At 35.4% G+C, this 12,985-nt stretch overlaps 1 long non-coding RNA gene across 1 annotated transcript; it reads left to right on the top strand.

Annotated features, from left to right (window-relative positions):
• The first annotated feature begins 4,362 nt into the window (after window positions 1-4,362).
• On the top strand, window positions 4,363-12,681 carry LOC149802230 (uncharacterized). The gene is made up of 2 exons (XR_016420794.1): window positions 4,363-4,524; window positions 12,263-12,681. It is a non-coding gene; the product is annotated as an uncharacterized LOC149802230 (long non-coding RNA).
• Window positions 12,682-12,985: the final 304 nt, after the last annotated feature.

Below are 12,985 nucleotides of genomic sequence, written 5' to 3'. Positions count from 1 at the left end.
GGGAAAAAACCAAAGAAAGAAAGAAACTTGCGAGGTAATGTAGTACAATGAAAAAGTAACGGTGTATGATAACTATCAGAGGGTTGAACTGTTTTGAGCATAACGATGCAAAGAACATGATAGCACCATGTCAAGGTTATGTGCGCACTGATTTATACTGACAGTGCGAATTTCATTCCGGTGAGTATATTAACCAGAAGCCCGGATTCAACGACAAAGAATACCGTATATAAATAACACTAACACAAGTGCAAACGTTGCACTGCAGAATAAATGTTTTACTAACACGAGCGAGATAATAACATGGATCTGAGATGATTCGCTTTACATTAATTAGCAAGATTGACCTCGTGTCACAAACCACCATTTATTTTAACACGTTTGGAGTCTTAAAATAGACTTCAGGCTATCAGCTCTAAGGGACCGACCATGTGATTCTCTGGTGCGATGGACGAGGGGTGGTGGTTGCTCTAATTTGTAGAAACGAAGAACTAATTAAATTTTTGGTACTAGCTGAATAAAATGTACATGTAGTATCTTTAACCCCCAAATTCCCCAATAAATATGATGCTTAGAAAGAAAATCCTATGCCCGACCCACCACAAAGAAATGGCTTATCCCTAATAAAGACTTGATATTCATGAATAACTTGCATACAATTTTATATTTAATTTGCTATTGATATTTTTACGTTTTAAGGAGGGGGCCCCGAGTGGCCGAGTGGTCTAAAGCCTTCACCGTTACGGATCACTGCCATCTCACCTGTCTGTGTGGGTTCGAGTCTTGGGCTCGACCAATGTGTGTATGTGACAAAGCTTGCCAGTAGCTTCTCGTGAGTCGGTGGTTCTTCCTGAGGGGTTTCCCTGGTTCTTCCTCCACCATGTATACTGGCCGCCATGTATAACCTATCATGTGCTGAAAATGGCGTAAACTGCACAATAACTAAAACAACGTTTCAAGGACACAAACATAAAAGCTAAGTACCCAAAAGCCGGCGTATAAGAAAGCGTGCTTGGATGCATGCCCAGAATATTATAGGAACGCGTGCAGTCATATAACTTCACTTTAGTATGGCTACAGTGGTAATAATAATAATAATAATAAACTATCTTTAACGAGGATAACACATTTGGACATGGCTGACCCATCTGCCACGTGGTCCTCAGTTTTTGTAATGTTAAAAGAAAAAAAGAAAAAAATATTTAAAACAAAATAAGAAAGAAAAAAACAATACACAAAATAAAAATAGAAGACCATGCACATAACCAGGTATCGTCGCATATCAATTATGGATATGATTATAAAGTTTTCTATTCAGAGCTTTTAATATGTCATTCCAGCTGGTCTAGAAAGAATTTCTTTAATGATATTTTAAAAGAAGCAAGGGAAGTTGAATTACGTATCCTCATTGGTAAGGAATTCCATACAGTAGGTGCTGATACAACAAATGAGATTTTGTAATAATTGGTTTTCGACCAAGGAATCTGGAGATCGTTGTTAGTCTATCAATTCTGGACAGATTATAATTTGATGTGTTTCCCCATATGGTACAGCCGTAATCTATCTGTGTAGTATATAACCCGAAAAATAAATTTCAAGTGATTGTGGAGGTAGAAATTTCGAAAACAATTTTAACAGGGTTATTATTTTGACTACCATTGCACATAGGTGATCGATATTCGCATTCCAGCTGAGGTGTTGATCAATGTAGATACCAAGAAGTTTTTTATTTTTGACAATAGATACGTCTAAGCCATGTTGAGTTAGAAGTAAATCCATGTTAGTAGATAGACGCTGCCTTGTTCCAATTGCCATACATTTCGTTTTAGAGATGTTAATATGCATTTTGTTTTGATGACACCATACTGATATATTGTTGAGGTCGATTTGTAGTTTATTTTTAATGGAGTCTAGAGAAAAGATCTGTGTTAGCGTGTGCTGAATACAAGGCTAAGTCATTGATAAATAGTAGAAAAAGAAGAGGCCCTAATGTAGATCCTTGAGGAACCCCTCTTAAGATATGACTTGGTTCGGATATATATTTACCCATGCAAACAACCTGGTGTCTGTTTGTGAGATACGACGTAAACCAGGCAACTGAGTTTGGAGAAAACTTGTAGGTTGAAAGTTTTTTAATGAGCACCGAATGGTCAACCAAATCGAATGCTTTTTTAAAATCAATGAAGATTGCGCCAGTAAGTTCGCCTAATTCTACTGCTAGTAGCCATTGGTCTATAAGTTTTGTCATTGCAGTTTGACATGAATGATTCTTTCGAAAACCTGACTGTGATCTATGGAGGAGTTGGTACTTGTCAAGATATCTGAAAATATGCTTGCTGACATGTTTTTCAATAATTCTGAATACATCTTTTTTAATAACGACATGTTCGCATGCGATACAGTGGTAATCACTAAAAATCAGTCCTATTTAGATATTATGGGATTGCGGATTCCAGGCAAGATTTACTTACCTCGGAAATTAAAGAACATGACAACATACAAAAGAATGCACTTCCGAAACTAAAGATTTGGCAACAGAAGTGCTTCAATAAACATGGGTAATTTTACGTTCTACAAAAACACATGTAACACATTTTTACAAAGAGTTTTACTTTCTTTAAACTACAACCAAAACATATTAAATTGATCTCAGCATGTTATGAAAAAATAAAGCAATGGGCCAAGAGTTTGGAAATACTTTGTTGCTCTTAACAAACAGACATGCCCTCCTAACTGGTTGGCGCTGGAATAACATACAAAATTGGACAGTTACCGGTAATCGTTAGATAGCAGAGATGAAAGTGCAGTGGAGGTATGAGTAACTGTGGCTGAATGGCTAGCGCGCGGGGTTCGAATCCTGCCATCCGATCAACCCGGGGCAGCTACCGTGTGCATCCGGGGCATTGTGCTTCAGTTACCTCAGCACTTAATATATCCTTGTTTTATTTTACCATAGCACCCCAAACCATACCAAACCTTCCATTAGCATACTACCTTTCAAACACCGATCAACCACAATCTGCAATGGTTTGCCCATGACAACCCACTCTCGGTCGTCAAGGAAACCGGCATACGCTCCAAGATACCATCATATTTCAACTGTAATCAGATTTAATAATTATAAAATGTGAGTCTTGCCTTAACATGGATGCTTGATATTTGCCGATAACAACTGATCTAAACAATAATATTTCCTCTTTAATTTCAGTCGGTGAACAGTGAGATTGCAGCTTTTTCCTGCTACCTTGGAGCTTAATGTACTGAAAAACAATTTCGCACCAGCCATATAAAGTGTTAGACATTTGTTAGATTAATGATGAGCCTTACCTCCACCAACCCCCTCCCGCCACCTTCCAGGACTCACGGTACTAATTCAATTCCAATAGTAAAGAACCATGATATTAAAAATTCAATAACTTAAAATTGTTGAGTGCTCAATGATGAAACCTATATTTATCAGTATAGATGAGACCTAGATGCCAGCTTCTGTGTAGAGGAAAGGATATGAGCCGCCGACATTTTCTGGACCTACGTGTGATTGAAACTTGTGCTTTCAATTCCCCCCCCCCCCCCAAAGAGTCAGGTGCTAATTTCGGTATTGAGTGTTCCAAGCTCAGGACTGTTAAAGGACTGAAATTCCATCAAGAAAACAATGTCTCCATTTGTTTCAGTTACAACTAGAATAAGCTCTCAAAAGATTGTTTTTCCTACAAAATAATTTTTATTATCAACCAATCCTGGCCACCCGAACCCGTATATACTCTGTTTTGTGTTCACCCATTTCCAGGATGGTTCCAATTTTTCCATACATTTTAGTACCGTGTGTCCTCCATATAACCACTGGTTATATTGTTGTATTGTTAGTAGGCAGTGAACCGAAGAAATTTGTTAAATAACTCACGGATGCTATAACAGGCCTCGAGTACTTTAAATAAAGATTGATAAGCGCAGACTTATTAACCTAACTTTATAAACGTCGTTTTTATGAAGGCAGACTACTATGTACTTTCGATTTCCTATATTAAGACGTTCAAATGCTTCCTCATACATCACTAGACGATTGATTGGTTCTCATGACGTTTGATGAATTGTCTACTTTTTGTTTCTCAACATATATTTCAGTCCATGAATTTTGTTACTTTATTTATGATATCGTCAATTTTGCATTCTTTTCAAGAAACTTTCTATAAATTCTAAGAAGTTTGTTCCTATATGCCATTGCTTGCAGATTGATGAATTAGAATTTCTTTGACAAGCAATCCATGTCTACTGAAATAGTACATAAGCCAATGAACGGCTAGTTTTCTTCTGGTTAAATATACGACAATCACCGAGTCATCAACTTCGAGAACTTTATAACAGATGTAAAGACCTCATTAATCAGTAATTAGACGTCAGTATTATATTATCTAGTACATATGGAAAAGGCCATTTATCTAACACTTAGTACGCGTGTAAGCGTAACTGGGCTTGCAATATTGTTATGGAATGACACAACCTACCACGGTAATCCTATTGGCACTGGTAAGTCTCTTCGTTCAGTCTTTGTCTCCGCCAAAACAAAACAAACCGCATAGCATTTTTTATTTCATGTTACAAGAATAACTTAATAAAATCAGAACAACATGAAGTTCCATTCTGGTGAATAACAATGAAATTGCACTATGTTCGTGTTCTAATCTGCATTGATATTTTTCCACATATGTTAAAGGTCACTTGGATATAGCTGATATATCTCGCTGACATATTGTAGCATTATACATTGTGATGTGCATGTATGTGTACGTAACAGACTACGACACATCCGAAAAATAGAAAATATCCTGAACAGAACTAGATCATACAAAATATTAGCTGTTAATTCTGATAAACGAACTAAGACTAAATTCAATTGTATGTATGTATGTATGTATGTATGTATTTGGGATCGAGGTGCTCTTTTCTTTTGTTCTATCTTAATGGTCTGGTTTCATTGTCTTATTTTTCCCCATGTGTTCGAAAATTTTATTGTGACCTTTGCTCAAGGTCAAGTAAGTTTTGTCCCCTTGTGTTGTACAAATGCGTCTGCATTGTTGTTTTGTGTTCTTCCTGTTTTTATCAAGGTACAGGCATTTCAAGGTCAAATTCATTGGGGTTTCTTGTTCATGTTTCCTTTCTTTGAAAAAAAACTTTTGGAAAATATTTTCAAATGGTTTTAAAAACATGAATAAGGTGTCTGAGCGGTTGCATTATTGCTCTCTCTCTCTCTCTCTCTCTCTCTCTCTCTCTCTCAGTCTGGCTGTCTCTCTCATGATGAGGAAATGTGAGTTAAGTGCCTTTCCAAAAGACACACAAAAGCAACCGACCAGGGTTAGTCTGTTCGAGTACTGAATACATTGCCCTTGGATTCTTAAGTTCTAGCAAATGAGTTGCCGTGGCTCCCAATGTTCATGGTGGGTCTAGTGCAAATTGCTGAATCATGAACTAATAGTTATTAGCATGGTTTTTGAAAATACTTTTCCATGGAACCAACTGAATTACCGTGGCTCCCCATTCATATATCCATGCGATAACAGATAGATGAGAAACCTTTTGTACCTTAACTGCCATTATAATCTGTGTTACTTAAAATAGTGTTCATATATTTGAGAGAGAGAGAGAGAGAGAGAGAGAGAGAAAGGGAGGGAGGGAGGGAGAGAGAGAGTTAGTTGTTTTGTCATCAGTTCAAGCCTCGGAGATCTTTATGACATGTAAAGGGTCTGGTACGTGAGCACTGTGTCATTGTTTCCACCAGTAGGAACGTTTTGTCGATCTCCATAAGTAGATATTGTTATCCACAACCTTATTTCATTATCCAATATTCCTTGCCTGCCATGGTTCAAATGTAGTTAAATTTAGCAGTAATAATAGGAACATTTATTTTCTAACTAAATATGTGTTCCTCGATGACCTTGAAATCACTCCTGAGAACGATTCTTTCAGGGTGTAACCTACAGATAAATGACCCATAAAACAATGCTGTCAAGGGCACTGAAGGGAGGAGATGTTTTGACGTTCACATCACATAAGTCAATAATACATGCAAGTTAAAAATGATATTAAATCAGATACTCAGTTCAGGGATTACACATTTGACCTGTCCCGAGTAAACATGTACCGGCTGCTAGTTCACTTTTCGTGGAAAGAGAACGGTCCAACATTATGTTGATTGATATTAATTTACATGAGCAATCATACTTGAAAGAACGTAGCGCCATTTATGAGCACGTAATTTACATGTTTTAAAGAAAACAAACTTTGTATAATAGTTCAAGAACACATTACACTTTATTATTGAGAATAGATTCTCATAGCTGGTCTAGCACAAACGATAGAACTTTATTTGTTGATAGGTCGGAAGAGTTAAAGAACTACAAATTGCTATCTATAGCTTAATCATATCAGATGATATTATCTCGCACAAGTTCTCGTAAAGTCTCATAAAAAACAATAACCATTTCTGTTGACGTAGTTCCCATACTTTAAATACAATAGAAAAGTTGTATAACGTGCAATATCATGCTGTGCGACTTTTACTTGCATATGTCTCTGTGGATGAACAACCATATAATTTATTTACGTATCAGTAGGCTGCACATTCAAAAAAGGAAATAAAAGTGCATACTAAAATGATCGATCAAAATGGAAGTAATATATTAAGATGTGTCGTCGTAGATTGTCAAAATATAAATGCAAAATAGCAATTTTTGACTTTTCAATCGGTTTAGAATGTGGTGACGCATACTGAAATAATTCATCAATCATCATGATGACATAAACGTTTGTGCACAAGATTAATTTTTTGCATTCTCGTAAAGACCTTTCTCAAGTCTCGTTGTACGAGAACGTAATATGAAATGATAAGTTTTGCCCTTGACACAAACTTACGCAGTTTTAAAAATAAATATTGGTGTTAAGGCATTAATGTTAAAGAAAATAAAAGCCATTTAAAGGTATTAATTAGGTGCCCTTTTGTCCTTAAGTATCTTGTATCATTTATCAGAATGTAGATATACTGCAAATTAATTCGACTGAACGTCTTGAATAAGTTGGCCGTTTTCGTGGATGCAGGCTTAAAGGTTAAGGATTCACAATATATTTGAGAAACCGTTCGTGACGCTTCTGTTTATTTTGTCATTCAATAGGTTAGTACCTAGCGTGTGCACTATTTATTTTTTTCTACTCCAACAACAGAACTGACTATTTTAGATTACCCTAGCACGAGCGCTAGCTATTTTACACTACACTATCAAGAGCACTAGCTATTTTATACTACACTATCAAGAGCACTAGCTATTTTACACTACACTATCAAGAGCACTAGCTATTTTACACTACACTATCAAGAGTACTAGTTATTTTACACTACACTATCAAGAGCACTAGCTATTTTACACTACACTATCAACAGCACTAGCTATTTTACACTACACTATCAAGAGCACTAGCTATTTTACACCACAATATCAAGAGCACTAGCTATTTTACACTACACTATCAAGAACACTAGTTATTTTACACTACACTATCAAGAGCACTAGTTATTTTACACTACACTATCAAGAGCACTAGCTATTTTATACTAGCACAAGATTTCTTCTTGATTAGCACATTTAAATCATTCATCGTATCATTGCTTGACGTAATTAGAAATGTGATCTTATATATAGCCAGTGACACTATGACTTATGAATCTGAAGATACATTATTATCAAGGTCACAGTGTCCTTCAAAAGCATATGCCATTTTATATGATTAATAGAACAAAATATATTTTCATGTTTACTGCGTAAAATAAATGTCAAAACAACTTAATGACAATGAGAATTGTTTGCCTGTCATAAAACGCTATGCATACTGCGTTATTAATGACCACAGACAGAGGCTGGTACGTCCCGAATAGGATACCAGTGAACTATTAAAAGTCAATCATGGATACAATGTTCATTGACGCTGATGTTGAAAAATAAAATCACCCATAGAACCTGCAGTTTGCTTCAGAGTTAATTTTATTGTACAAATTAGTTGATATTTAAGATAACTAATTGCGACAACAGAAGAATGATCCATAAAAATTCAGGTCACATTAAGTGGTGATATTAAAGGTATGGGTTTGTGCTGTTTATTAGCAGTAACCAGAAGAACTAGCGATATGAACCGTGGTATGCAGACGCATTATGCTACGGCAGATCGGGATCTTTGTTGTTTGCAGTTTGCCTAATCTTATAGGAGGGTGAATACGGTAAATTTTGATCACAACAGTATACTGGCATGTGCAACATTTATAACCTATGTCACTTTTTTTATTACTCCAGACATGTAAGGTGCCAAGGCTGTCTACTAATCAGGTTGTAAATTGTACACATCAGTTCTTCAGATTTACATCTACTATTGCATGGGGTCGAAACGTTGTTGTTGTAGTAGGGTCTAACGCCATTTTTCAGCACACGATAGGCTATACATGACGACGAGTATTAATGGTGGAGGAAGAACCTTGGGAAAACCCCGGAAAGAACCACAGACCCACCAGAAGCAACTGGCAAGCTTTCTCACATACCAACATAAGCTGAATCCAAGACTCGAACCCACGCAGACAGAGGTGAGATGGCAGTGATCCGTAACGGAGAGCGCTTTAGACCACTCGGCCACTCGGGGCCCCGGGTCGAAAAGTACAACTACAATAAAGAAAAGGAAGGCAATACATTATGAATAAAGACGAACAACATTGAGTTATTGTTCTCTAACGAAAATATGTCGGCTGGGTAAGGGTAATGGATAGGACAAGTTTTGAAAAAAATGTATTCGTTAGTGGGGAACGATTCTACTCAATATAACCCCATTTCTCGTATAATTTTGAAACTAAGTGTCTTTCTTAGCGATATAGAATTCAGAAAGATAATACATTTAACTACTTAGCATCTAGCCATTACCTGCTTGAAAGTAATCAGTGGTTCCTTTTGAGAGGAGCGGAGGATTTAAGAATTATAAAAGTATTCTAAGGGAAAAGACCACTCCGAACGAGTGACTCGTAAAAGAAAGAGGAATTGGACTAGGAAAGAAATAGGAAGCTTCAACAGGAAGCTCCCAGGGTTCACGCAGAGACTGCACTAAACTTAAGGAGTGAAGGATAAGTACGAGAATAGTACAAGGAGTAGAGGAATAGAAGGAGTAGAGGAATACAAGGAGTAGAGGAATAGAAGGGGTAGAGGAATGCAAGGAGTAGAGGAATACAAGGAGTAGAGGAATAGAAGGAGTAGAGGAATACAAGGAGTAGAGGAATAGAAGGGGTAGAGGAATAGAAGGAGTAGAGGAATACAAGGAGTAGAGGAATAGAAAGGGTAGAGGAATAGAAGGAGTAGATGAATACAAGGAGTAGAGGAATAGAAGGGGTAGAGGAATACAAGGAGTAGAGGAATACAAGGAGTAGAGGAATACAAGGAGTAGAGGAATAGAAGGAGTAGAGGAATACAAGGAGTAGAGGAATACAAAGAGTAGAGGAATAGAAGGAGTAGAGGAATACAAAGAGTAGAGGAATAGAAGGGTAGAGGAATACAAGGAGTAGAGGAATACAAGGAGTAGAGGAATAGAAGGGTAGAGGAATACAAGGAGTAGAGGAATACAAGGAGTAGAGGAATACAAGGGGTAGAGGAATACAAGGAGTAGCAAAGGGAGGTGCAGGAGAAAAAGAATAGTAAGGAGAGGCACAGATAGAGGAAGTGTAGTATAATTTTAACATTTATATCCAGAAATTGAATAGATTATTTGTGATTAATACTGATTAAAATGTAATACATTTCAATTTGAGTTGTTCATGTATTTAGGCTGTCGGCATTACTGACTGAGGGTTCGTGAGCCATTCAGAATTTAAGTGTCCACCTTTCTATCATAATAGTCCTAATACTGTAGAAGGGTTGTGACATACATGCAGACATACCTACCTACCTACCTACCTACACACACATGCACACATATACATACATACATACATACATACATACATACATACATACATACATACATACATACATATAGTATTTAGTAACAAAGAATAAACAATGTTTGCTTCTGATCGTTTTGATATGTCACAAAGAATGAGATAACAATTTAATCTGTAATCCAGAATTTTGCATTACATATTCAGAAAGTAGTGACTATAATTCATTAATATGACTAGGTTCCAACAACAAAATTGTAATAAACCAAGGGATCTCTTTATCGAAGGAATCCAACTATTGCTTGAATTCTGCTAGAGGTCACTTGTTGTCCGCCTTATTTCCAAGGACCTCTTCACAACTGTCGTTGTCAACTGGAAGTTCCAATAACTCACCAAGACTATAACCAGTTTTTCTCTAATCACTGAATGACTACAAATATCACAACTATACATTTGCATCACAATTCCATAATTACATGCCAACCTCACAACTGCGTGGTTTCTCTGTGGCAGATTCTCGTAACGTAACAATTTATATTGTCACTGTTTATAGTACTGGAGCTACGTTACGAGAATGCTACTCAATTATCAAATACAGAGAACCTATTTTCATATTCCATCCCTGGGTCATACGGACCATTATTTTAAGCTTCATTTAGCATGTATCCCTCCACCACATTTACCTTCACAGTAACAATAAAAGGCGTCTCCAGATAATGGAACAATCCCTTGTCAATTATTTCATTGTACAAAATATCAGTCCCTATCACAAATAACTCATATGGAGATGCACAATCAATGAACACAGTTACATTTTAATAGGAACTACTTGGGTCCAAACACCAATTAAGCGGCTCTGACTTAACTCACTATAAAACTAAACCATGCCATAATGAAATCTCACAACAGTGCACGCTGTGACGTTTGCCCCTATATATTGGCTAATTACTCGGGCTGAAGAATATTTCCTCATCACAGACTTCCCATAATCAAACAACTAATCACTAAAATCCAATAAATCTAGAAAATGGAGACGTAAATATAAACGACGTATACCCTAGATTTATTACAAAACATTAAATAATATCTTATTCTTCTTTACAAAACCTACAAAGTTTGTTTCGAATGACACCTATCTTATTTAAACGGACTTTACCAGATAATATTCTGTGAAGTATTTTACAGTAGAACCATTAGTTTGGGGCGGGTGGGTCTGAAAGTGCTTTTGAATACAGTTTGGTGAATCAGCTTCCATATCGCTGGGTTAAATGAAAATCCAGCCATTCCCATTTTTGTCGTGACGTAGGTATTATAATAATATTATTAAGAGTGTTATACCTGTCTTTACACACCTGTGTGCTTTCTAATAATATCCAAATATGTGTTGGAATACACGGGTTAAGTATCTAAATTTGGAACAAGCTGGTTATTTTGGATCTGATTAACCTTCAATACTATTGAACAGAGCCAGTTAAATTATTGATTTCCATTTTCAAAATTAAATTTTGTTTTGAAAATATATTAAAGTCAACACCACCGCATAAAAACTTCACTCCGCTATTATAATAAGATTTATGAAATACCGTTTTATCTACAATATTAATATTTTCATTTTCTCAAATAGGTAGGTTCAGCATTTTTTCAAAGAATTAAATTTTGGTTTTTTTCTTAAACTTAAGGCAATAACAAATATGCTCTCCAAAAGGATTTTATGTATTATCTTTTTAGGTTTTTTCGCGTATTTCATCCTCAAATCAGCAATGTATTTATCTGCCCCAAACAACTTTTAATAAATTATGATCTCAAAATTGTTTGATTTAATTATACTTCTAAAACAGGAGCATACCAGTGTTGAATGAATTTTTTTTTTTAAATTCACCATATTAAGTTAGCTATTTTCATAATTTATACACTTTTATCCATTTTTATCTTTTCATTTCTTTCCTTCCCAAATAATTTTTTTTCAGAAAACTATTTAATAGAATGTTTTAAAATAGTATCAGGTGGGTTGGGTAAAGTCAATCGCAAATGATTAAGTTTGGAAATAGTCAGCATTTTGTTTCTGTCATTTTTTAATACGAGTACATCTTGTTTTTGACTACTGAGCTGGAAGTGAATGCATTTTGTCGGTGTATTTTTTTAAAATAATTAATATGTATCATTTATCTATGTTCACCGAAGACTATTTACCTTAAAGTCTAAACTGGGAATCCCCACACAATAATTTACGACGACAGTGATGATATTCATCTTTACTAAAATATTATTTGTTTATTCTTATTACTTATTACTAACATGATTTACTTTCAGACCTGATATCGAAGCAAAGTATTCTAATAGATTCAGATCGGAAGAGAAGGAATTATGGGAACTGTCAAGGACAGGTGTTGTCATCTGTAAACTGTGTGACTTTATGTTATTTATTATTAACTACCATTCTTTTAATATCTCTATTACCTTTAATCAAAATTGACAATATTTATGAAAGTGTATAAACAGGTATGGTTCAATAGGATCTCTTTGTCTATATCTCCTTTTTATTGCAAAGTAATCTGGTATAAAACCGTTCTGTATAAATGCTGAATATATATTCGTTATGAATATCTTAATCCGCTTTTTTTGTGTTGTTGCATATGTTTTTTAATTAAAATACTTTGTAACTTTTGGTAATATCCATGTTAATGAATCAAATGATTTTTCAAAATCAATGAAACTTAATTGACCAAGAATATGTCTTTGTTCAGAATAGTGTTTCAGTCACATATTAGTATGATGTACATTTAATACTTGCGACTCTGATATTATTGTGTTTAACACATTTATTACCCTTTTAGCTTTACCCCCTGATACTAGTATAGAGACTATATTTAAATGAATAATAATAGGTCACCATATTTAAGAATTTATATTATGACCAAGAAAGGAGTTTAATAAAGTAGGAAAGACCAAGACTGTTAACTTTTCTAAAGTTACTTGTTTGTAGTATTGTTTACTATGTTTTTGCAAATTTACAACAATGGCTTTTTGTTGCTG

The sequence above is a fragment of the Sinohyriopsis cumingii genome, chromosome 4 (genome assembly GCF_028554795.1).
Source record: "Sinohyriopsis cumingii isolate HCF-2022 chromosome 4, ASM2855479v2, whole genome shotgun sequence".
NCBI lineage: Eukaryota > Metazoa > Mollusca > Bivalvia > Unionida > Unionidae > Sinohyriopsis > Sinohyriopsis cumingii.
The sequence above is the reverse complement of the archived record's forward strand: the minus strand, read 5'-3'. Positions and strand labels throughout refer to the sequence as shown.